Source organism: Salvelinus alpinus, chromosome 17, assembly GCF_045679555.1.
Source record: "Salvelinus alpinus chromosome 17, SLU_Salpinus.1, whole genome shotgun sequence".
NCBI classification, from domain to species: Eukaryota; Metazoa; Chordata; class Actinopteri; order Salmoniformes; family Salmonidae; genus Salvelinus; species Salvelinus alpinus.
The window spans coordinates 2,063,410-2,090,406 of NC_092102.1; the positions used below are offsets into that span (position 1 = coordinate 2,063,410).

Genomic DNA, 26,997 nt, shown 5'->3' on the forward strand with positions numbered 1-26,997 from the left:
AGCGAAAGAAATCCAAGCTTTTGTGAGTGTTGCTTTCAATGCTACAACAGCTAGCCTTATATTAGCTTGGTTAGCTTGGTCACGAAAGTCGGAAAAGCAATAAAATTAATCGCTTACCTTTGATAATCTTCGGGTGTTTCCACTCACGAGACTCCGTTACACAACAAATGTTCTTTTTGTTCGATAAATATTACTTTTATCACAAAAACGCCATTTGGGTTGCGCATTATGTTGAGAACCAAAGCCGTGTTCCGTTCGACAAATTCCAAAAAGTATCCGTAATGGTCGTAGAAACATGTCAAATGTTTTTTTATAATCAATCCTCAGGTTGTTTTTAACAAACATAATCGATAATATTTCAACCGGACCATAACCTATTCATTAAGAGACAAATGGAAAATGGAGAGCTCCTCTCGCGCGTGCAGGAACTATTCGGAGGACACCTGACTAGTTATGAAAAATCTCGTTCATTTTTCAAAATAAATGCCTGAAACTATGTCTAAAGCCTGGTCACAGCCTGAGGAAGCCATTGGAAAGGGAATCTGGTTGATACCCCTTTAAATGGAAGAAAGACGGTCCAGGAAACACAGTAAAAAAAAAAGAGATTTCACTTCCGGGTTATATTTTCTCAGGTTTTCGTCTGCAGAATACTTTTTGTTATACTCACAGACAATATTGTGACAGTTTTGGAAACTTTGGAGTGTTTTCTATCCTAATCTGTAAAGTATATGCATATTCTACGATCTGGGCCAGAGAAAATGTCCGTTTACCTTGAACGATATTTTAATAAAGAAAATAATTCTGACCCCTAGCGTCAAGAGGTTTTAAGAGTCCCACTTTATAATGAAAGAATGGTGTTAAATTAATCTACTTTCTAAATGTCCTCACATTGAGGATTGGGTGGATTAGACTCAAATTTTAGTGCCACTGTCTTCATCTGTTTTTAAGAATTAGTTTCAAATAGCAAAAAGTTTCAAAACTGTGACGGTGGGAGAGCATTGTTAGGCGAGCCATTTCTGTAAAAGGAGTTTGTCTAGTGGTGAATCAAAAATAAATAGATTTCAAAATATCCAGAAACTTTCTTTGTAACGTTTCGGCACTAGGTAGTTAAGTGGAAGTCTTTTCGGCGTTTCTCAAACTCCCCCTCTCACCGCCTCATGTGGCCTAAGCAATTTGAGGTTACAAAGGTTGACATTTTTGAAATGGCATGAATCATGAAAAATGTAGGACTTTTTTTCTTTTTCCCTAGGGAGTTTGCCTCAGCTTTCCTCCTCGACCTAGATTGTGAGCAGCTCTGATCTGAAGTGATGGAATGCACAGCACAGTGCTTGTTTGCAGTCGTCTAGTTCGACTGACTTACTGCAAGTCCGCACAGCAGGAAGTTTGTCTAGATGAGACAACCCAACTTTTCTTGAGGGGCTGACTTATGGCCTAAACTCACCAAAGGCCAGCGTGTTGTGTTTGATTTCAAAATATATTGTTTTGAATTATAATGACCCAACCGAACCTGGGCGGGCGGGTAGTCTGCTTTGATGCCTCACTCAATTCGAACATTTCTAAATGTTTGCGTTTTATCGCTGCCGCTTGTAATCACACAAAATAATGAACGTAATTAATCACTTTTTACATTTTTTTTGGGTCATTTGAATTAGAAGAGGTAGGCTTTGGGTTCAGGCTTCACCATACATGCTAATTTGGACCAATTCATCCACTTATGGAAACACACTCACTATGAGCAAAGATAATTGGAGGTATCACTCACCTGCTACAGCATACAGCTCTGCTTGTCCTGTCCTTTCCATCCGCCTCCCTCTGCTTGCTTCGCCTGCCTGCTTCTGGTGAGCTTTTTCTTTATTTGAAGGTAGGTCATGTAGATGATGACAGTTGGGGCCTCTCCAGCTACAATGTGTTTTACCACTGATGCACCATCAATACAAACCGGTGTCAATATACGCCCAGGCTCCCACTGTGTTCCGTTTGCTGTGCATTCAGCACTTTTGAATAGCCGTCAGGCTCTTGATTCGCTGTTCCTTATAGGTCTGCATCAATTCCTCTTCGCACTTTTGTCTGTGACGAGACAAAGGGCAAATGTTTGGTTCAAACCCAGTGCTGCTCATTCACTCAATGTTCCCCCCCCCCCATAAAAAATCACCAAGGCTGTTTTCTCTGTGATTGCCTCCGTTGAAAACTTGTAATCAGACGAGTGTTTGGGGATTACTAATCAGGATATTGATTGATTGAAGGCAGATTGGGTTAGTAGCGCAAGGGTCTTAAGGTGGGTGGTCGTCTAGGGCAGGAATGTTTGGGTTGTGTGACAGGTGGCGAAGAGACTAATTGATTAATGATCATGGTGATGTATGATCCATCCCCCATTATTCTTCCCCCACATCTTTTAAAAACAGAACCAAACAAAAAGCAGAATCACCCTGAAATCATTTACAATCAGACCAGTAAAAACTCCAACAGACCAGTAAAAACTCCAACAGAGAGAGGAAGGAGTACCATTCCATCCAGGCCTTTGTAGCCTACCTTTTTTGTGAATGCAGTTTAAAAACTGACCAACCTCTCATTATTTTAGTGGCACATGGAACATTCTAATCATCATACTGACCATTATTAAATTATAAACATATGATTTAGCATCTTGTTAATAATTGTTTTTACCTGCCCTGTGGGCAAACAATACGTAATGTAATATTGGTGCAGGAATAGTGTCTACTTCTAGTGGCTGGACCAATGTCATCCTTATTGTGTAGCTTAATTTCATGATTGATACTGTTGGCTTTAATTCCTAAAAGCGAACAAGAATGACAGGACAAAATGCCAAATGGTGAGATGTATTGTGGCAAAGTTGAAATCCCTCTATCCATCATATGATTTTGAAATCTGAGAAACACCTTTATCTCCACCTGGTCACATTCTGTCACATCTCATTATCACAGAGTATTAGGGGTCCTGTTGGAGTGGGCTGTGTCTCTAACAACCATGGTCTTTGTGGTTTGAGGTTCAATAGGGGCATGTTGTGTGACCCTCCCTGTTTGTTTTGAAGGGTCTGAAGGACAATGGTGGTCTGGGGCCTTGCCCTTGATTTGGCGTGAATGTGCATCTTTAGATTGCAGCACTGTCCTCTGGGACGTGGGTGTGGGGGCTAACCACCGAGAGCCAATGGTCTGAGGGCGGGCGTGTATTTATAGAGCGGGTCTGGTTAAAACAACATGTCTGTCTGTCTGTCTAATGCAGTCTCATGGCTCTCGTCACAGGGCTACCGTTTCCAAATCACTCTCGGTGAGGAGACTGCTGTCGTAACCACACTTCGCCCCCCGCCACATTCGTTTATTTACACTTTCATATTTCACAGCCCAACATTGCAGGGTGCCACTGTCAGAATGAGTTAGAAAACATCCGGAGTGGATGAATGTATCTTTTGAAAGCTGTGACTCCGGCTTCCTGTTGAGGAACCAGTCCCTTGCAGGTGGAGCCAGCGCTGTGCTCCCAATCGCCCTGCTGTGTTATCATTTCAAACCCTTGCGACGGCTACATCCTGATTGAACCGAAATGGTATGGGTCACGGCTATTGGGTTTCATTCTGAAAGCAAATGAAAGCAGATGTATGTGTTTGGCAGCCGTCCAACATGCCCTTGTGTGTGTGTTAAGAGATTAGCGTCTGCAAGGCCGTGGTCTCCATCAGCAAAGATGAAGATGTGATTTACCCCCGGCTACTCATGTCTATTCTTATCAGTGTTGGTGCGGAGCCTATTACCCAACCACATTCCCAGCCACATGCAGCCTGTAAATGAAGCCATGAAGGGCCTAGTGGGTCAGCAAAATGCCAGCCGTTACACGCAAAGCTGACATGCTGCACCAGCAGCAGCTGAGAGGAACTCCACTCCGATATAGGACACACCTGCAAACAGGAAGAGGGCGCTGCAGTGAAGCTAGCAGGTGAGTGGCAGCTGATTGTCAGATTGGAGACATAGGATAACAGAGGGAGTGGAGAACAGCTCTTACACACTAACTCACTCCACTCACAGTGTGATGTCAGCTAGCAAGTAGTAATTAGAGCCCTGCACGGGCGTGAATTTTAAGCAAGAGCCCTACCCATGCCCACAACTTTCAGGCCCTACCCAGGCCCGATTTGCTTCTTCCAAATGTAATGCCCTGCCCGAAACAACATTTGTAAATCCATTAGCTGCTCCTCTCTGTAGCTCACTCCCTGCATGCAGGCAGCTTGCTCTGCCAGAGATAGTTTTGAGGACATTGAGAAACTCCATTGGAATCGTATTAGCGCCCCTGCGTTGTCAATGGGACACGCGGTGCATTCTGGGCAATTCTGGGACAAGGAGAGCTCTCCTTCAAGGAGTGAATGGGAGTCAATTGGGCACAATATCAAAAACCGAACATTAGCATGAATTTTTGTTAAGAACTGTTAGCTACTTTTCGTCACACAACTCAAAGAACATTATTTTCTGTGAAATAATCTCTCCGGTCTTATATTTGATGAGGTTGAAGCATTTCTGACATGTTATGATCTTGGTCAGATATTACTGGACTGCCGAGCACGAACAAATAGCAAAATGTTAGTGATCAATTTAGGAATACCCGAGCCCTTCCCGTACCCTAGTTATTGATGAGAAAACAGGCCCTAACCGGATGTATAATGTCGGACTCAGGTCGAGTAGCAGAGCTTTAGTAGTAACTAGCTACTGCTTTCTGTTTTAAAAGAGCAAGGACAGGGAAACTAGCTTACAGTGCTTATTTGACAAGGACCCATTTTCCATTTTAAGTGGTTGGCCCTGGCCACAATTCTTAACTGCAGTCCAAAACCGCTTTGTTATTCTTAAAGATTCAACTAAGATATCAATTATAGGATGTCTTTTCAGATATCCCGGGCTGCAATTAATGTCATGTTGCTTTTGGTGAAGTACGTCCTGGCACATGCCAGTCTTCTGCTGAAAATGTGGCATTTTTCAAGGTCATAATTGTCATTTGACTGTTACAATTTTCATTTATGGCTATACGTGTTTAAACACTCGCTATGATTTAGTAACGGCTTCTTTAGCGTAAAAAAAACAGCATGCATCTGTACAAAGCGTCCCATCCAACCACTATCTAACACATCGCCAACTCCCAGAGAGATTGGGAGGGAGTGGGAGATTGTGAGTGAGGCGACTGCTACTAGCACTGCCACGGTACAGAAAGCGAGGGAGAGACTGAGTGAGGCTGCGGCATGTGGATAAGGACCAAAGCTCCCAGTTTAAGGGGCTCTCTCTCACAGAACTGAGGAGCTGCAATCAATTTCCTCATCCCAAAGAAGGGCAGATTGACATTTTTGTGGTAAGCCCGAATTTGTCGGCCCTGTCAAACTTGGCGTGATCAATCTTTCCTCGTATCTAAGAGGCAGCGAGCGCCTATTTGTTTTTGTGCGTTTTGAAGTCTTGCGTTGTGTGCCACTGTTTATATTAAGGGGTTTTGTGGTTATTCTGTTTGGGAGAACTGTGTCGGCTAGTTTTTCCTCTTTCTAACCTGCTCAAGCCCTGCCCCCATGCTCCAGCCTGCAGCCAGACGAATGCCAGCCCGTCTAGACAGACTGCATCCACAGAGAATGTCCATGTGTCTAAACTATGGCTGACAAGTCGCCCATTAGGGTAGCTAACCACATTCTCACGGGTCTGGCATATGGTTGGCTGGGGTCTCCTCTCTATGTCCTTTCGTCATTGTTTTCTCTGAGTGACTTTCATTCGTGGTATTTATGTGAAATGTTACTGATTTCACGGAAGCTATGTAATACGCTGGGGGCATTGTTTTTTTTACTCTTGCCCAGTATTTCTAAGCCCTGGTCCTGGGGACCCAAAGGATTGCACATTTTTATTTAATTTTTTCCCCCTAGCACTACACACCTGATTCCACAAAGGTTTAGTGATGAGTTGGTTAGTGCAGTCAGGTGTGTCGTGCTAGGGCAAAAACCAAAATGTTCACCCCTTTGGGTCCCCAGGACCAGGATTTAAGAACCAGTGCTCTTGGCTAATACCTTCCTATGTCATATGATATTTATCCCTAGGATATATCACTTCCTCTTAGTTTGGTTCAGGGTTTAAGTCTACATTCAAAGCAACATTTAATTTGGGTCTGAGAAGAGTCACAAAGTGTTTAGGTCGTGAGTAGCTCCTGCAGCTGATGTGTAACAAATGCCTTTAATGACTCTCACTGTGTGGGTTGTCAATTTAATTCAACCGACATTCACTAAATGGGATGAAAAAAGGAATCTCGTGCGTATTGGAACACTCGCGGCCATTCTCATGATGTCACTATGTATGGAATGAACATTGAAACGTAGTTATTGGACAATTGCTCTTGGATGGAAATTTGAGAATTCAGTGTGGAAATAAGACTCTTTTTAATTTCCCTGCTGTAAAACAGTATATCGGCAGATGTATTGAAGTTTTGGCCCCCCCATAAATAGGAACATATCGGTCGTGCTCTATTTTCTATTGGACTCCTGTGTGTTAAGTTACGTCGGTCCTGTTTACAGAAAGTATTGTGGAATTTGTATCTTATGAAACGCGAAGTGGATCAGGCCCATTGTGTGGAACTAAGAACGGCTATTGAATTGTGGCATTTCATTTGACGCTCACTCAAGTTCAGCTATTGTGATTTCTTATACGTTTCTACGGTGTGGTTGTTAATAGTACAGATATTTGTGTTCTTGCAAAAGCCTGTGCCCTTGAATGTTCTGATTTTATTATTGAGCGATTCCATGAAACGTAGTAAGGGAATGTTTTTGATTTCTTGTGCAGCCTAACAAAGAACACTACAAAGGTATTCTGTGGTTTCTTATGAATGCTAACACTGGAGGTGTGCCGTGTAGTCCGGACAAAACGAGTATCGTAACGGATCATTCTCTGGATAAGATTATGATCAGAGTAATTTTTTGTTGTTGTAATTATCTGTGATCGAAAAGGAGGGAAAAAAATAGGTTTTCGGGTGCCAGCATGCATCTTTCTCATGTCAATCGAGGTTACTACATGGTCTAAACAAGTCAACTGGCTATTTTGCCTCCGTAAAGAAAAGGGCGGGCTGTATGTTGATCCTGCCGCTCTGATTGGATAGAGTGAAGCTGTATTTCTCTGTCCACTCGCTTAAGAATTTCACCCGATCACTTTCACTTCTCTGTTTCAGTCCGATCATTCAGACTGCTGCTGCCTTCTGTTAAATCAAATGGCAAGGACGTTTACTATCAATGTGCATAACATCTAACAAGCGGGGCCAGGGTAAGAGGAAAAATCTGAAATGCCGATGCGCGTTCTGACTGATGGCGAACTTGTCTGCCCGCTGCAAGTTGAGGAGACAAGTCAGACGCACTCACCACGCCGCGGCTCATTTGCTGCAGCTTGTTTGGTCTGTAAACGTGCGGTGATAGCGGTTTTGCAAACCTCTACTTAGGCACGTTAATCATTTGATCACGACTGTCAATTTACGAATACGAGTATGGCCATGTCTGCACACCCCTAGCTAACACACTGATAGTTGAGTGGCTCTCTGCTCCATAGTTTGTTGGCGGTTAACTTCCCCTAAAGCTGTGGAATGCTGGGACTCCTTACTCCCCTCTGGGTGCCGTGTGACAGTGGCCCACCCAAATCTCATCACTGAAAAGAGATTGCTTCCTGTTTTTGTTTCACACCAGTCTCCATATCTCGTCCCCCACCATCTTCCATCTTTGGTTTTCCTCCTTCTTCCTCCGCTTCGGCATCCTAGGTCGCATGCCCCTTCCTGTGCCTTTGTCTGACCCTCCTTCACCCCCCCCTCCTTTACACACCTATCTCTACACTCTCTCAATGAAGACTAACAGTCCCAGTGCTTGACACCCAGTGCTTGTCAGCATAAGGCTTTGAGGAGTTGAGGCCATTTCCCAGCCGCCTTTTTGTCTACTGTAGAGTCTGGCCAGGCTGAGGAGAGGTTTAGGTGGGACAAACCTAACCCTTTCAGATATGACATGGGTGATGCTCATGTGAAGTACTGTAATGTTTGACATGTCTGGGCTCTGACACTGAACTGGAGGTGTTTTGAATGTAAACACTTTTAGCCCTTTGTGATCACTGTAGTGCTTTGATTAAAGATACTTTAAAACGTTGGTTTTGTTTTGCTGTTTTGCATCCTTCCTCCATTGCAGTCTGTTAGGAGCAAGAGTGTGAGGAAGGGTCTTCTCCTGACTCATGGAGCCCCTTACAATGAATGCCGAAATAGTAAAAATCCCGAGAGCATACAGGCGAGAAGGCCTCGCTAGCTAGAGACTGAACAGTCTGGACTTCCTCTACTGGAGCTTTGGGGCGCCTCCTGACAGGATCTTGGCAGCAGGAAACATAAACAAATTCTCTGTGCCGTTCTAGAGTGGCGGCTTGCCGAGGCTCTCCCTGTTACCATACATGCACAGCTCAGCGTGGGCCAGCTGTGAAGAATAACAAGCTCTTAAAGAGCCATGTGCCCCCCTCAAGGCCTTAAAGGGTGGCTATACCACTTCCACGGACCACCGTGTCATAGACTACAGTACAACCACAGATTACAGAAGCGCTGTACTGCAGCCTTGTTTCAGTCTGATGCGTGTTGCTGTCCGGCCCGTAGACGTCTGCTGAGATTCCGAACAACAAGGCAAAACTCAGCCCGGATGAGGGAAACTACAGTATAAGGGCCCCAAAAATTGAATTATTATTTATTTAAAAATAAAAACATGTTTGCAGAGCCAGCAAAGAAGTGAAATAGGGGGGGGGAAATTTGCAATGTTGCAGTCTGGGGATGTGGAGCGAGGAAGTCCAGGCCCTGTAATCCAGTATGAAAGAAAGAGCCCTTAGTTCCACACCCGATCTGCTCTCTCTCTCTCTCCACTTAGCACTGTTTTGTGTGTGAGCGCTAGTGCCCCGGTCATTGGCCAAACCCAAGAACCCAGATGGCTGCAACAGAGGGCCCACAACCACACTACTAAAGGGCGGCGAGGCGGGGAGACAGAAGTTGTTATATAGTGCTGTGGACGGCCAAGCCAAAAGGAATCGATCGCTATAGCCATGGGAGCCCAGCAGCACTTCAGCAGAGGGAGGGGGGGGTTAGATGGGGATACAGCGCCGGGGCCCTGCCTTGGCAGCCCAGCGCAAAAACTGGTAAAGTAATTTGCCTTGCTTTTTAATAGTCACTGCGTCTCCACAACATCATCCAAACGCACAATTTTCATCCAGCTACTAACGATTGTGGCAAGATATGCAGTGGAGAAGAGGGGGGGGGGGGAATAGTGAGGTATTATATTTTAGTGAATCTTGGTGAGTTGCTGCTCTCTGTCCTATGCTGCTGGAGCAGGGCTGGGCTGAACAGCCAGCTACACATCCTGCCTACATTAGTTAAATTTGCTGGCCTATTGAGAGGGCCTGCAGATCTCAAATAACCTGATAGATATCAAATGTTATTGGTCATGTACACATTTTGAAGATGTTATCGGGGGTGTAAGCGAAATGCTATGTTTTCAATCATAGATTCCTGATGGTGATGACAGGTTTTTAAATGTCAAGTAATAAACTAAAAGGGTTTGATCATACGTTAACCTTATCTCAATTTTTTATCTCCGATCAAATGACAAAGGCTACATAGTATTGTGAATTGGCACAGACACTAAACTTGTTTTTAAAGCTACAATATCTAACTTTTTGGGCGACCTGACCAAATTCACATAGAAATCTTTATAGATTTTTCAATTATCGTCGAAAGCAAGTCTAAGAACCGGTAGATCTGTTCTATGTGTGCTATTTCTATGCTTGCCGTTCTGAAGTTTAGTTTTTGAGTCTTTTCGGTTTTATACACCAGCTTCAAACAGCTGAATATAAGTTATTTTTGGCTATGGAAATTATATTTCACAGCGGTTAAGATGGTACAATGATTCTCTACACAGGAACCAGGAAATGTCAGTGATTTCTGTTTAGGTCATCTTTAAAACAAGCAACAAGCCACACATTTTGTAATACGTCTTCCTCTGCACTCCGAATGTGACAAGACAGAGGATTAGAACATTCACCGTTCCCTGACTGTGTGCAGCGGGAGTGTCTAACAGAGCCTTAGGATCAAGCTGTTCCACTGACCGAGCAGGGCCCAGACAGTGGTGACTGAGCACAGGAGGAAGATGTCTCAACACAGCAGGGAGGGGGAGAACTCAGCTCTGAGGTCCCCTGTTGTAGAGAAGACTGGAAGTGGAGGAAGCAAGAGTTGAAAAGGCGATAGACTGCCAGAGAAAGAGGGGAAAAGGCAAGGGTGTAAGCAAGAGAGGAGTGACAAGCCCCCGGTGTGGTGGTGTCGCCTGCTTCAGTGGCGGAAAAGCTCCAGTAGACGAGGGAGGTAGTGACAGCGTGGAGGGCCACAGTTGTACTCAGGCCTACTGCGCACATCTCCCGTAATGGCTGCCCATAGCTCTCCGGCCCCCCTCCTCCACACTCAATTCCGATCGATGCACACCTTGCAAAGAGTCTCTGGAGGGTACTTCACATCCTGCTGTGTGTCTGCTGTTCAATGTGTGCTCACTGTGATGTTTGTGTGCAGGCATGCGTGATTGCATGTATTGAACATATTGTCCAATCACGTTAACAGACTGTGGCTGTATTGGAAAGGCATGCAACAGTCAATAGTGGCAGAGCAAATAAAGCTTAACACAAAAAAAGGTGCCGTCACAATTACCACAAACTTTATCACATGAGGACATTACTAGAGCAAATAAGACACACCGAAACCATTTCACAGTCCACATTATTTCACATCCATTCAAAAAACAGAGAAAACAACAACTCTTAAATGGATGAATCAATCGAGGAGCCACATGAAACGGTGCTTCTTATTGTTAACAGTTGATTTATTGAAGGTATTTGATGCAATGTTTACTCTAATTTGTTTCGTCACTGAGCAAATTTCAGGTCTGCAGAGCGCAAACACGAAAGTTGTGAAAATTCTGTGCAACTTCGAGCGAGCGTTTACTAAGAACACTGAGACTGTTCCCGCTTTAAGTTGCAGTTTCAGACAGTGGTCAAGTAGTCTACTGTGGCTATTTGATCATAATGTAGGCCTACCCGAGTAGGCCTACCATCAAAAACAGTGGAGAAAATGCATCCCATAACATTTTAACATGGAAATAGCTGTTCTATCACTCAGCCTACAGTACCAGCTAGTGTGTGGTGTTCAATGTAGGCATACTGTACATTCCACATGCAGGGCTTGACATTAACCTGTTTATCCACTTGTCCTTCAGACAAGGAAGTGACTGGATGTTTTGTTTGCTGCAGGAAACCACTTTACAAAATTAAATGCTTTATTATTCTCATACCATTATTACAGAGAATCAGACAAATTATGCTACCTTCTGCCTATTGGCTACCTAGCTTATTCAAGCGTGTCTCAAAATAGAACGCTACCCCTTTAAGACAAAAAAGCTGTTTACGTGCCTCCCGATGGGCGTAGCGGTCTAAGGCGTCACTACAGACCCGGGTTCGATCCCGGGCTGTGTCACAACCAGCCGTGACTGGAAGTCAGCGTCGTCCGGGTTAGGGGATGGTTTGGCCGGGGGCGCTTTACTTTTCTCATCGCGCTCTAGCGACTCCTTGTGGCAGGCCGTGCACCTGCAGGCTGACCTCCGGTGGTCAGTTGAACGGTGTTTCCTCCGACACATTGGTGCGACTGGCAGGCGGGTGTTAAAGTGCAGTTTGGCAAGTCATGTTTCGGAGGATACATGACTCGACCTTCGCCGAGCCCGTTGCGGAGTTGCAGCAATGAGACAAGATCGCAATTGGATATCACGAATAAGGAGGTAAACAAAAAAAGTTTACCTGACTCGCGTTTCAAAGATGTCTAGAAATTTACATGTTTTCTGCTCTTGTAGGAAGCAATCACTCCCCTATTGCTGACTACAAATGATGTATAACTGGGCTAATCACTCACTAGCAAAGGATATGAACAAAATGTGCACACGTGGCTACATGCAGCTCTTGATTTAATCTCAAAACAAGCGCATCTACTCACGACCACTCATGCTGTAAACACAGTCCAAAGTAAATGGCACAGATCCATATTGCAATGATCTATTTGCATATAGACCTATTGCAGCTCTGTTTGTTTATGCTGCACCGGTCTGTGTAGTATGTGCTGAGTTGTGCGTGTCAATGCAATAGAATCCTACTCTGATGCGTCAGACCCCGGTTTGATCCCAGGCTGTGTCACAACCAGCCTAATCTCTTGCATAGTTATTTTGCATAGTTTCGGTATGTTGCATTGAAAGTGGCTAATATTGCATTGATTCGATCACAATTGCCACAGTAAAGGGAAACAGTGATAGTGTTAACAGAGAGAACTCTAGAATAGTGTTCACCAACCTTTTTCTGAGTCAAAATGCAAGCTGAGATCTACCGCTCAGTTTTTGTTTAACATGGCTTACATTTTTCTATGCTACAGTACTGTTTTTAATTTTTTAATAATGTTACAATGAGGTTTGTGCACTAAGCTATAAGCCCAATACATTATCACTGCATATGTGACTAGTTTCAGGAAACTAGGGGTATGTTGCGTGTCAGTACTTCACAGGAGTGCCATTTGAACGTAAACTCTTTTAATTAAAAACTAATACATATATATACACATATATATATATATATATATTTTTTTTTTTCTTCTCTCAAATGCGTGGGCTGGACATGCTGAGATGAGTTTGGATTGGTCTGTCCATAACAGTAGGTAATCCTTTCTAACGCTGCTTTTTTTGAAGGATATCACGTAGTAGAACTGCATCAGTGTTGCTCTCCACTTTCTGGAGGACCGAGTTTTGAAATCAGTGGAGTTAGAGTATGATCACTTAGGAGATGGAGAAAATTCTGACGTTTGATTGCAAATATGCAGATCGAGTTGAAAAGAGACCACACAGAAGGCTCCGGATTACATCTTCAAACTAAGGGCAACAATGGCATCCATGACCGAGGGCGAAGCATCCATCCATGTATACGGTAAGAGTCTAGCTAGCTACATTTTCAGATATTACAGATATTAATAAATCTTTTTTATTCAATTGTTGCCAGCAGCAAAGTTGCAGTCACCAACACTCTGGATACAATAACAATAGCCTAACCAGCTCTGCTAGGGTGAGTAAAATGGTCAGTGAGCTGTTCTCTCATTTGTCTGGAAGAAGCTAGCCAGATAGCTTGGGTGCTTGACTGCTGCTGTTAGGTCAGAACGCTCGGATCAACGGCCAGAGCGTCCAGTGTGCGCTCCGAGAGCAAAACGCTCTGAATTTAGGAACGGGCAAGCTGACAATGCTTTGAGTTTACAAATGCAGAGAACACACTCTGGCACTCCAGATTAAATTGAACAACACACCGTAGTATAAACCATAGTTTTGATCTTTGGTTGTTTGGTACAAACCTCACTTGTGCATCCTTAAAGAGATGGGTGGGGCTAAAGCTTTAAAGCGTGTGAACGATCCTGAGTGGGTGTAGACAAAGCAGAGCTCTCCAGTAGGTACCAAAACATTCAAGGGCCAATTTCTCAAAAGTGAGGTTACAAGTTTATGAACTTTCAAAGCAGAATTACTTTCCCATTGTTCCTCTACTGTACTGTATGATATACATTTTCTAGTTCTGAGTCTCTACTTTTATCCAAGGTTAAAAAACATTTTCAAATTTTGCTACATAAGACCGAATCGAGCCGGTTTGTCACATATTGGCTTTGCTTGAATTGCCCTGCAAATGCATTGTTCATGCCATTTTGTAAAATTAAATAAAAAAATGTGAGGTAGGCTATATGGTCACCGGTAATAGATCCATTGTTGTATTACTTGTGAGGCACAGCTGAGTAAGCAAACATTTTTAAATAATTAGCTTTTAATTTTTTTACCGGGCTGATGGTGCATGCATCTGATGGTCAGTCTCAGCGAGGGAGAGGGCAGCAGACTGAGGGTCCGCCTCTCAACTCAACATCCCTCCGCTTTCTCTTTCCTCCACTTAAACTGACCAAAAAGGGACACCGTCTTCCAACTGATGGCGAGTCGCACCGCATTATTTCTGCCTCGGACACAAATTCATGTTAAACCTATGAACAGAGAAGGTGAAATATTCCTTGATATAATAAAATATCCAAGCCGCTAATAACACAAGCTTGTAGATCCACTTTCCTACTCATTCATTACTGCTGCAGGGCTTGTTGTAGCGCTGAGTGGAAATCGGAAGGACGTGCATTTTATGGCTTATAAAAGGGTTGAATACAAAGTGTGACACTGCTGAGTAAACTTAAACATGAACTCAGTCATAAAAACAGCAGCTCTTTGCTGTATTCATTGACAGTCTCTCTAGTCATGGTTTTAAACGTTTTGAAGTCTCACAGTATCAACTTTGCTGTAGCTTTCTTTTATGCCTGCTACGTTACTGCAGACACTTTCTTTTTTTATTTTATTTCACCTTTATTTAACCAGGTAGGCTAGTTGAGAACAAGTTCTTATTTACAACTGTGACCTGGACAAGATAAAGCAAAGCAGTTCGACACATACAACAACAGAGTTACACATGGAATAAACAAACATACAGTAGAAAAAAGTCTATACATTGTGTGCAAATGAGGTAAGATAAGGGAGGTAAGGCAGTAAATAGGCCATGGTGGCGAAGTAATTACAATATAGCAATTAAACACTGGGGTGATTGATGTGCAGAAGATGAATGTGCAAGTAGAGATACTGGGGTGCAAAGGAGCAAGATAAATAAATACAGTATGGGGATGAGGGAGTTGGATGGGCTATGTACAGGTGCAGTGATATGTGAGCTGCTCTGACAGCTGGTGCTTAAAGTTTCTGAGGAGATATGAGTCTCCAGCTTCAGTGACTTTTGCAGTTCGTTCCAGTCATTGGCAGCAGAAAACTGGAAGGAAAGGCGGCCAAAAGAAGTGTTGGCTTTGAGGATGACCAGTGAAATATACCTGCTGGAGCGTGTGCTACGGGTGGGTGCTGCTATCGTGACCAGTGAGCTGAGATAAGGCGGGGCTTTACTTAGCAAAGACTTGTAGGTGACCTGGAGCCAGTGAGTTTGGCGACGAGTATGAAGCGAGGGCCAGCCAATGAGAGCGTACAGGTCGCAGTGGGTAGTATATAGGGCTTTGGTGACAAATGACATCGCCGAAGTCGAGGATTGGTAGGATGGTCAGTTTTTAAGAGGGTATGTTTGTTTGCATGAGTGAAGGATGCTTTTTGATTCTAGATTTAATTTTGGATTGGAGATGCTTAACTTCTCTGGGATAGGTGGCAGTATTTTCAGGTCCGGATGAAAAGCGTGTCCAAAGTAAACTGCCTGCTACTCAGGCCCAGAACTTAAGATATACATATTATTAGTAGATTTGGATAGAAAACACTCTGAAGTTTCTAAAACTGTTTGAATCATGTCTGTGAGTATAACATAACTTATTTGGCAGGCGAAACCCCGAGGACAAACCATTCAGATTTTTTTTATTTTTCACTCTTTTCAATGGGCTTTCATTGGGAATCCAGTTTAAGGGACCTTCTTGCAGTTCCTATCGCTTCCACTGGATGTCAAAAGTCTTTAGAAATTGGTTGAGGTTTTTTCTTTGAGAAATGAAGAAGTAACACTGTTCAGAATGCGGGTAGAGGGAAGTGTACTCTTTGTTAGAGGCGCGTGACCTGAAAGCTAGCTACACTTTGTTTTCCTCCAGTATTGAACACAGTATATCCCGTCTTCAATTTGATCAATTATTTACGTAAAAAATATCTAAAGTTGTATTACAAAAGTTGTTTGGACAAAGCTTACAGGTAACTTTTGAGATATTTTGTAATCACGCTGCGCAAGTTGGAACCGGTGTTTTTCTGGATCAAACGTGCCAAATAAATGGACATTTTGGATATATCGATGGAATTAATCGAACAAAAGGACCATTTGTGATGTTTATGGGACATATTGGAGTGCCAACAGAAGAAGCTCGTCAAAGGTAAGGCATGAATTATCTTTATTTCTGCGTTTTGTGTCGCGCCGGGAGTGTTGAAATATGAAGGTCTGTGATTGTTAGCTGGAGTGCTATCCTCAGATAATAGCATTGTTTGCTTTCGCCGTAATGCATTTTTGAAATCTGACAGGTTGGCTGGATTCACAACACGTGTAGCTTTCATTTGGTATATTGAATGTGTGATTTTGATCAAAGTTTAATTTTTAAAGGTATTTATTTGTATTTGGCGCTCTGCATTTTCACTGGATGTTGGCCAGTTGGGACGCTAGCGTCCCACATATCCCAGAGGGGTTAATGTGAGTCTGGAAGGACTAACCAGACACCTAGGTATTTGTAGTTGTCCACATATTCTAGGTCAGAACCGTCCAGAGTAGTGATGCTGGATGGGCGGGCAGGTGCGGGCAGCGATCGGTTGAAGAGCATGCATTTAAGAGCAGTTGGAGGCCATGGAAGGAAAGTTGTCTGGCATTGAAGCTTGTCTGGAGGTTTGTTAACAGTGTCCAAAGAAGGGCCAGAAGTATACAGAATGGTGTCGTCTGCGTAGAAGTGGATCAGAGAATCACCAGCAGCTAGACTGACATCATTGATGTATACAGAGAAGAGAGTCGGCCCGAGAATTGAACCCTGTGGCACCCCCATAGAGACTGCCAGAGATCCGGACAACAGGCCCTCCGTTTTGACACACTGAACTCTTATCTGAGAAGTAGTTGGTGAACCAGGCAAGGCAGTCGTTTGAGAAACCAAGGCTGTTTAGTCTGCCGATAAGAATGTGGTGATTGACAGAGTCGAAAGCCTTGGCCAGGTCGATGAATACGGCTGCACAGTATTCTCTTATCGATGGTGGTGCACCCATGACCAGCTCTGAAACCAGGTTGCACAGTGGAGAAGGTACGGTGGGTTCAAAATGGTTGGTAATTTGTTTGTTAACTTGGCGTTCGAAGACCTTAAAGGCAGGGTAGGATAGATATAGGTCTGTAGCAGTTTGGGTCTAGAGTGTCACCCCCTTTTGAAGAGGGGGATGACCGTGGCAGCTTTCCAATCTTTGGGAATCTCAGACGATACAAGAGAGGTAATCTGAGCCATTCGATTGGCCAGCAGTAAGCCAGATTTGCTCTCCGTGCCCGCCGGGAAGGCAGAGTTTGTGCTTTTAGACACATGAAATGGTTCAAAATGGCAACAGTTCACCTACCCGGCGTGCAGGGCAGCTGAATCTGCTGCACCTACCGCCAAGAGCCTGAGACTAATAAAAAAAAAAATAGGAACAAGGCTTCATCGTTGTTGTTTATTACAAAAATGTTTTGCGATCGACTAGGAATGTCTTGGAGATCAACCGGTTGGTGCTCTAGCCTGCAGTCTTGGGGATACTATGCATCCGCGCACGGGCGCAGTATAAAGGGTACATTGCTCCCACCTCCGTTCCTCCTCACCCAGCTCAGAGCGAGTCCACCCCTCTGTCTCTTCCCGTCTTCTCTTCCCTTTGTCTCTCATCTGGTTCTGTGTTTTTGTTAGAGGACACTTGATTAATGATGACAAAGACCCCGATAGAGCAGAGCTAAGGTAAATAAAAACGCAAGTTCTTCGGATAGCCACAAGAGAGGGGAAATTGATGACAGGGCTTCCTCTGCTGTATTAGGCCCATGAACATTTTATATAGCCCTTACTTGTGTGGAGAATGAGTGAGTCAAGTCAACATTTTATTTATGCCATTTGCTGTGCGTGTGGAGAGCTCAACAGTTGCTGTGTCATGTGAAGAGTTGTGTTAGTCTGTGCACATACATTGTAGGTATAGGCACTAATAATACCCACCATTATTCGCTTTCGTCTTTATCTAAGCCTATGTCTATAGGTAAAAAAAAATCTCTGTACAATGAAAATACATTTAAACACCTGAATGATTCTGTTCTCTTTTAGGCGGGGGGGGGGGGGGGAAGCATTGACGCAACTGATTAATTGCCTGCCTTTCCAAGGACAACATGCTTTTCCAGGAAATATCCAACTAATAACAAGCATGTGCTCTGCTCTTACAGCTTTCAAATGAGTGTGTGTAATGTACCACACGAAGAAAAGGAAAATGGGGAACAATGCTACGAGAGGGTGTGATATACAGTGAAATGTGTGCAGTACTATAATAGTAGTCGCCACCACTCGTTATCCTTCAACTTTTATCGGCTATACTCGTATCCCTCCGTCCGGCGTGATGATGTTTTTACCGTGTCGGACAGAGTATTTACTCGCCGTCACCGCTTTACCCTCCCATGTGCCTCTGCTTGGCTGAACAGATGACTCTATACAGCCAAGGGTGAAGGTACGACCGCTATTTTTATCCCTTCTATTTCATCCCCCTGTCCAAATCTCCACTGATGTGGCCTCGGCACTGCGCTCTCTCCCTCTTTTCCCCGGGGGGGTGTCTGTTCTGTGACTTTTTTTAAATCCTTTTTTTGTCCTTTTTTTTCCTTCTCCATTTCACACCCGTGTCCGTTGTTTTGCGTTAGTGTCCGATTTTATGCATGCACCTTGTGCCTGATTGCAGTGCTCTGTTTTGTGTACATTGCATAACCACCTGCTGCTTCCATGGCTAGGTACCCTCTCCTCTCCTGCCTCTTCTGTTCCTCGGCAGCAATCCAGATCATCGCTCGCTCGCTCCCTTCCTTCCTCACTCCCTCCTCCCCTGTTCCCGAAACCTTGAGTCTGCTTAGTTGCGTTGTCTCTCTGTGTCATTAGCTGCCGAAGAGTCTGTGTGTTCTTCCAGGCAAAGTTTCACTTGACTGAGCTTGCTACTTGCAGTAGCAGGGGCTCGGTATATTATTACCACAAAGCTGTTGCAAACAGTATAAACGAGCCTCTTTCCTCAGGAGCCTGGAGTGAACACAGGGCAGGAAGCCTCTTAACAACACCCACACCACTCAACCACTCTCTTCCTGGGTATTTTGGGCACTCAACCTTTGCGGTCCGAGGGGAGGAATGCACTGTGGCGGATGTTCGGTCTTCCTCACTGTGTTTGTGACAGTCAGAGGCCTATTTGGATTGGCTCAGGTTTCAGGGTTAGCACATGTGCTGGAATGGGCCTCTGCCTCATTTGCACCCTGACCCCCAGGGGTCATCGTCCATAACCACATGAAACATGAATGTCACTTGCCCTCCTGCTAAAGCTATTTGTCTTCTCCTGGGTAATTTGTCCACATCCCAAATCCCCACCTGCTTCAGGCTGACACACACACACACACACACACACACACACACACACACACACACACACACACACACACACACACACACACACACACACACACACACACACACACACACACACACACACACAGTCTTTCCACCTCAAAAAGCAAAAGAAAGAGGATTCCGACGACTCAGATTGTTCTGAAATCATATCTGTTAGAAACATAAGATCATTTTGTTGAAATATAATTTGATCTCTGAGAAATGAAGCTAATTCATTACACCCAAATTGGTAATTTTTGTATTTTTACTTATAGGATTCATAAAATACCTAATATCTGATTTGGACCAAACTTTTTCTTTCTTTTTTTCTGACAATGAGTTCGACTTGAGGAATCCTAATAAATGGCCAAAAGCCACCCAGTGATTTCCCCCATACCCCATGCCAAACCCACCCCAACCAACACGTGTTTATATTATCATTGTTCTATGTTTGACAAGTAGTATGGAGCTGCGGCTCAGAGTATTGGAGAAAAGAGAAAGGGGGATACCTATTCAGTTGTACAACTGAATTCCTTCAACTGAAATGTGTCTTCCGCCTTTAACCCAACCCCTCTGAATCCGAGAGATGCGGGGGGCTGCCTTATTCGATATCCATGTCTTCGGCGCCCGGGGAACAGTGGGTTAACTGCCTTGCTCAGGTGCAGAATGACAGATTTTTACCTCGTCAGCTCGGGGATTCGATCCAGCAACCTTTCGCTCTAACCTCTAGGCTACCTGCCACCCCATTTGTTTCTTCATCCTATGTAATGTATTCTCAGTGAATTTGATGTTTATGTTTTTTCTGTTCAGATAAATTGGTTGAGTTTGTCCCATCCTACATCCTGATATTTTGCCAGGTTCTGCCTACTAGATGTTGCTGTTCCTGCTATTAGGTGATTTAAACCAAACAACTTCAATGACTAATTTCTCTGAACGGGGGACAAAAACATTGTCACAATTCACTGAGAATACATTACATTGGTGAAGAAACAATACTTTGAGCTGCAGCGCCGTACTACTTGTCAAACATAGAGAATGGATACTATATACTCGTTGTTGGGGTGGGATTGTCGTGGGGGGTCCGTGGATGGCTTTTGACCACTAAGATTCCTCGGTCTTACTCAAAATGTTTTTGTCCAAATCGGATGTTAGCTACTATATTTATTGAATATTTTATCAATTAAAATGGCCAATTAGGGTGAAATCAATTGGCTTCATTTCTCACGTGATCAAATGATATTTCAACAAACTGTTTCTGGAATGCTTATCTGTTTCTGACTACATAGATTGTTCCGAAATAATCTGAGATGTTGGGTGTCACTGCTCGCTGAAATGACATATATAACGACCCACATGCACGAGCGCAACCGCACGCACAGATAAACTCAACCGCTCCACTTCAAACAGCATCCGCGGAGCAGGGGAGCTCATTCCACCATCCCTCCTTATCCCTCAGGAATAAAAACTGTAGAGTGGCGAGATCTTATCTACTCCCATTGCTCTATATCAAACCCTGATTCTACACTCTACAGGCATTTTTATTTTATTGTCAGTGTCTTTTGACGCATCCCCAAAGTCATTACTATAGTGAATGATTGTCCAAATGATCAATGAGGTCAGTTAACCTTTGACTCTCTGACCTTAACTTGATTCATGTGGGCAACAGAGATGCAGCTGCACTCGCATCTAGTAGTAGCAGCCGACTCATTGGTAGTAGTTGCTAGCCTAGTCTCACCACAAACACATCGAGCACAATAAAAAAAATCCATGAGGCTGTTTTAATAAACATACCAGGTAACATCCCTCCTTCTACATTCAATAGCCTTTATTCGAGTACAAAATAGTTGGTTAAACCATTACGCTACAGTGCATTAGAAAAGTATTCAGACTCCTTTGCTTTCTTCCACATTTTGTTACGTTACAGCCTTACTCTAAAATTGATTACATTGTTTTTTTCCCCCTCATCAATCTACACACAATACCCCATAACGACAAAACAGGTTTATAGAAATGTTTGCAAATTTATAAAAAAATAAAATATCACATTTACATAAGTATTCAGACCCTCTACTCAGTACTTTGTTGAAGCACTTTTGGCAGTGATTACAGCCTCGAGTCTTCTTGGGTGTGACGCTACAAGCTTGACACACCTGTATTTGGAGTTTCTCCCATTCCTCTCTGCTGATCCTCTCAAGCTCTGTCAGGTTGGATGGGGAGCGTTGCTGCACAGCTATTTTCAGGTCTCCCCAGAGACGTTCGATCGGGTTCAAGTCTGGGCTCTGGCTGGGCCACTCAAGGACATTGTCCCGACGCCACCTCTGCATTGTCTTTGCTGTGTGCTTAGGGTTGTTGTTCTGTTGGAAGGTGAACCTTTGCCTGAGCGCTCTGGAGCAGGTTTTCATCAAGGATCTCTTTTTACTTTGCGCCATTCATCTTTCCCTTGATCCTGACTAGTCTCCCAGTCCCTGCCGCTGAAAAACATCCCCACAGCGTGATGCTGTAACCACCGTAGGGATGGTGCAAGGTTTCCTCCAGACGTGACGCTTGGCATTCAGGCCGAAAAGTTCAATCTTGGTTTCATCAGACCAGAGAATCTTGTTTCTCATGGTCAGAGTCCTTTTTACGTGCCTTTTGGCAATCTCCAAGCATGCTGTCGTGTGCCTTTTACTGAGCAGTGGTTGCCGTCTGGCCACTCTACCATAATGGCCTGATTGTTTGAGTGCTACGGAGATGATTGTCCTTCTGGAAGGTTCTTCCATCTCCACAGAGGAACTCTGGAGCTCTGCCAGAGTGAACATCGGCTTCTTGGTCACCTCCCTGACCAAGGCCCTTCTCCCCCAATTGCTCAGTTTGGCCGGGCAGCTAGCTCTAGGAAGAGTCTTGGTGGTTCCAAACTTCTTCCATTTAAGAATGATGGAGGCCACTGTGTTCTTGGGGACCTTCAATGCTGCAGAATTCTTTTGGTACCCTTCTCTAGATCTGTTCCTCGTAACAATCCTGTCCCGGAGCTCTACTGACAGTTCCTTCGACCTCGTGGCTTGGTTTTTTGCTCTGACATGCACTGTCAACTGTGGGACCTTATATAGACAGGTGTGTGTGTTCCTTTCCAAATCATGTCCAATCAATTGAATTTACCACAGGTGGACTCCAATCAAGTTGTATAAACATCTCAAGGATGATCAATGGAAACAGGATGCACCTGAGCTCAATTTCGAGTCTCTTAGTAAAGGGTCTGAATGCTTATGTAGATGAGGTATTTCTGTTTTTTTAAATAGTTTTATATTTTGGTATTTTACCACCCTTTTTCTCCCCAATTTCGATCATGTCTCATTGCTGCAACTCCCCAACGGGCTCGGGAGAGGCGACGGTGGAGTCATGCGTCCTCCGAAACATGACCCGCCTAACCGCACTCTTTAACTTCTTATGGCTGAAGGGGCAGTATTGAGTAGCTTGGATGAAAGGTGCCCATTGTAAACGGCCAGCTCCTCAGTCTCAGTTGCTAATATATGCATATTATTATTAGTATTGGATAGAAAACACTCTAAAGTTTCTAAAACTGTTTGAATTAAGTCTGTGAGATTAACAGAACTCATATGGCAGGCAAAAACCTGAGAAGTTCCACTTCCTGTTTGTATTTTTTCTGGGGGTGCCATATTTCCAACCAAGCTCTTATTCAAAATACAGAGACATATGGATGAGTTTTCACTTCCTACGGCTTCCACTAGATGTCAGCAGTCAATAGAACTAAGTCTGATGACTCTAATGTGAAGGGGGGGTCGAAGGAGACAGAATTTATTATGAGGTGACCATGCATTCAACAGGTGCGTTCACGTGAGAGGCAGCTCTGTTCCATCTCTCAATTGAAGTCGATGTAGTTCTCCGGTTGGAACGTTATTCAAGATGTATGTTAAAATCATCCTAATGATTGATTATGTACTTAGTTTGAAATGTTTCTTCGACCGGTAATATCACTTTATGAAGTTTTTGTCCGATATAACGCTGACCAGAATTAGCGTTTGGATATGTAAACCAGACGCGCTAACAAAAGAAGGTATTTGGACATAAATAACGGATTTTTTCGAACAAAACAAACATTTATTGTGGACCTGGTATTCCTGGTGTGCTTTCTGATGTAGATCATCAAAGGTAAGGGAATATTTATCATATATTTTCTTGTTTATGTTGACGCCATCTTTGCGGCTGTGGTGTTTTACTTTTGAGCGCCGTCTCAGATTATTGCGTGGGTTTCTTTTTCCGTAAAGTTTTTGTGTAATCTGACACAGCGGTTGCATTAAGGAGAGGTATATCTATAATTCCATGTGTATAACTTGTATTATCTATATTTATGAGTATTTCTGTTGAAACGATGTGGCTATGCAAAGTCTTGATGTTTTTGCAACTAGTGAATCTAGTCGCCTCAATGTAAACTCAGATTTTTTTATATAAATATGAATCAAACAAAACATGCATGTATTGTGTAACATGAAGTCCTATGAGTGTCATCTGATGAAAATAAGGTTAGTGATTAATTTTATCTCTATTCTGGTTTTTGTGAAGCTATCTTTAGCTGGAAAAAATGGCTGTGATTATTGTGGTTTTGTGGTGACCTAACATAATCGTTTGTAGTGCTTTCGCTGAAAAGCCTATTTGAAATCGGACACTTTGGTGGGATTAACAACAAGATTACCTTTAAAATGATATAAGACACATGAATGTCTGAGGAATTTTAATTATGAGATTTCTGTTTTTTGAATTTGGCGCCCTGCACTTTGACTGGCTGTTGTCATATTGATCCCGTTAACGGGACTTCAGCCATAAGAAGTTAACACCCGCCAGCATAAACCGGAAACCTGCCGCACGAGTGTGCCGGAGGAAACGACACTGTTCAACTGGCTACCGGGGTCAGCCTGCGGGAACCCTCCCCGCCACAAGGGGTTGCTAGAGCGCGATGAGCCAAGTAAAGACCCCCTGGCCACATTCCCCTAACCCGGACGACGCTGGGCCTATTGTGCGCCGTCCTTTGGGACTCCCGGCCATGGCCGGTTGTGGCACAGCCCGGGATTGAACCTGGGTCTGTAACACCTCCTAGCATTGCAATGCAGTGCCTTAGACTGCTGCTCCACTTGGGAGGCCCCCTGTTTTTTTTGTTTTTTTTTGCTTTGTCATTATGGGGTATTGTGTGTAGATTGCTGTAACGTAACAAGGTGGAAAAAGTCAAGGGGTCTGAATACTATACTGAGTGGTTGTTTTACAGGAAGTGGTCAGGTGCACGTCTCATTGATAAATGAACAGAGAAGCGTCCTCTCTAATGATGGTGTACACCCGGCAATGCCATGTATTGATTGAATGCGCCTCTCAAGGCCCTTTCCAACAAGAAGCATCACTCCAGCACTGTTTCTTTTCCTGCCCTGCTTCTTTTCCTGCCCTGTGTTTTTACGTTCCCCTCTTTTATTTATCTTCGACTTCCACACAAGCTTCTGGAAGGGGAAAAAGGAACACATTCATCACTGGGGGATGCCGATCGAGTGTGGGTAATATGAATGAAGAGTGTGATAATAGTTGAGTAGACTATCACACAACAGTCAGAGAGGGAAGTGCTTGCTAGAGTACTTAGTTTAAAATGGAGCAGTTCATGTTTCATTTCAACGGTCGTTCTTTTGAAATGAGTGGGTTAGATAAGTCATTGACATTGTGTAGGTGTCTAGCTGGGTAGGGGTACATTTGAATACATTTCAGTCAATTCGGGAATTTGTAGCTGTACTCTTAATGACTTCCATGTGTAGTTCAACTAAGAATGTATTAAGAATTGAATTGATTTCTGCTGTATGCCTATACTGCATGGTTTCCATTAGAAAAATGTGGCACCAGACATTTGACCGGCAACATTTGTTTATTTACCGGACATATGAGAAATTTACCGGACCCATATGCTTTGGGTACGTAACCTGATGAGGGCGTCCACCCACGGTGCTCAAAGACAGAAATCACATTTTAGAATATGGTAATTCCTGTTAGCAGAGGATGCATGCAAGTCGAGGATGCAACGACGATTCGCGGTCCTTAGTGAATCCCGACGTGCACTTTGAACATGTTAGATTTCACTGTCCATATTTACTTTTCCTCAGCCAACAAGACGAGTAACGAACAGTAAAATCACTAGCCTATGTCCATCTAGTATCAAAGTTTAGGCTACTTATTCTATTGGTCAGCTTGTCGAAAGAAATGGCCTATTCCAAACAGACTTTGGAACTGTTGTTGGATGATGGAGTCTAAATTCATACACCCAGTAGGCCTAGGCCACATAAAAAGAAAATATATATACTGTACCTTTTTTTAAAAGCAATGAGTCTGAAGCAACAGATCAGAACGTTTAGCTTAAAATGTTAATCAACTATTATTTCTTCACATTGTAAGCGCAGCAATGCACAAAAAGGCAGTAGGCTAGGCGTAAATGTTTGTTCCATAATGCAATTAGTGGGAAACACTTTCATGTGTCAGATTAACATTTTCAATGTAACTTTTTAAAGAGAGGAGATCTAATAGGCTACTTTGAAGCAAGGTAAGACATGCCTCCATAAGTATTAAAATGTTCAGGTTTCAAACAATTAAGTATATATTTTCAAAATGCATACTGCCTCCAGTTCATTGCACAGTGGTGAATAAGCTAAAAAGCATTATTTTGCAATGGGATTTTTTTCTTCTCCCGGACAATTGACTGACGCCAATTTTATTTACCAACTTTTCAAAAAAGGATCAGGCTAACGGAAACCCTGCACAAATGCAATGTGATCTGCATTTGTCAGTCTGTTTTTATGTAAATTGTTTTTATCTGCTCCATTTTTTTATCTGCTTTTTGAAATGAATCATTGTTTCTCCCTCTTCTCCTGTTATACCCATGTAGAGATGATTGTGTCGGGACCAGAGGTTAATTGTTCTTTTCTTAAAGACATTTTAGGAATACGTTTATTATTTTTGGGGGGGTTCTTTGTCAGACCATGTCTCAAGCTGAGCTCATGGAAAACACTTTTAATGTACTTTGTTGAGTAGTTCAGGCTAGTTTGGGTTCTCAATAGTTTCTCAATGGTTCATTTTCAGGGGTTTAGAATAAAAAAACAATGCTCTACTTAAACCCCCCAAAAATTGTCTTGGTCTTTGGCCTACTTTAATTATATACTTAGCTGTTCTTTAACCGCTACCAAGGCAAGGAAATAGTTAAAATGGGGCCGAAAGTCCAATGCGTTTTCCTCATTGAATAGCCTATCCTCACTTTTTTAAAAGGCCATGATATTGCTGTCCCATAACAGTAATATGCACCAACATCAGTGGGCTCATCAGATTCAACTTTTGTCTAGCTAGTGTTTAACCCATTTATCTTTTGGGGGGGTTTGGGTAGTGGGGGGGGGGGGGCGGCAGAGGGATGAAGATCTCTGTCTACCTGGGGTGACTCTGACAACTTTTTTGTTCTTTTTTTTTCAGGGTGTGGGGGGGAGGGTGTAAGTGAGTATTGGTCTGACTGAGGGGGGGGGTGGGCTCTAATGTTGCGTTTTTCAATGGGAGGGAGCCTATTGGCTGTGGCGCTACAGCTTCGGAGCTGGGAGGCAGGCCCCGGCATCATTTGTTTGGACGAGAGCCGTCAGCGCCTGTCGCATGGCTCAGGATGAGGTGTCACCCGGAAAATTCCCTGCGACGCATCCAGATCTCCACAGGAAGAGAAGGGGTGGGGGAAGCCGACAGCGAGAGAAATGAACCTCTGGGCTCCTTTATTCTTTTCTTTTATTTAACCAG

General features: G+C 43.6%; 1 protein-coding gene across 3 annotated transcripts in view; it reads left to right on the forward strand.

The window, feature by feature from the left end:
• Positions 1-26,997, forward strand: part of LOC139541950 (retinoic acid receptor alpha-like) — a 221,263-nt gene that overhangs the window by 32,316 nt on the left and 161,950 nt on the right. The window contains exon 1 of one of the 3 annotated variants that reach the window (XM_071346880.1): positions 12,991-13,007. The exons of the other annotated variants lie outside the window; for them this stretch is intronic. The gene's annotated coding sequence lies outside the window, so the exon portion shown is untranslated. Of the gene's footprint in view, positions 1-12,990; positions 13,008-26,997 lie in introns of those variants that run through there. 3 annotated transcript variants of the gene reach the window in all.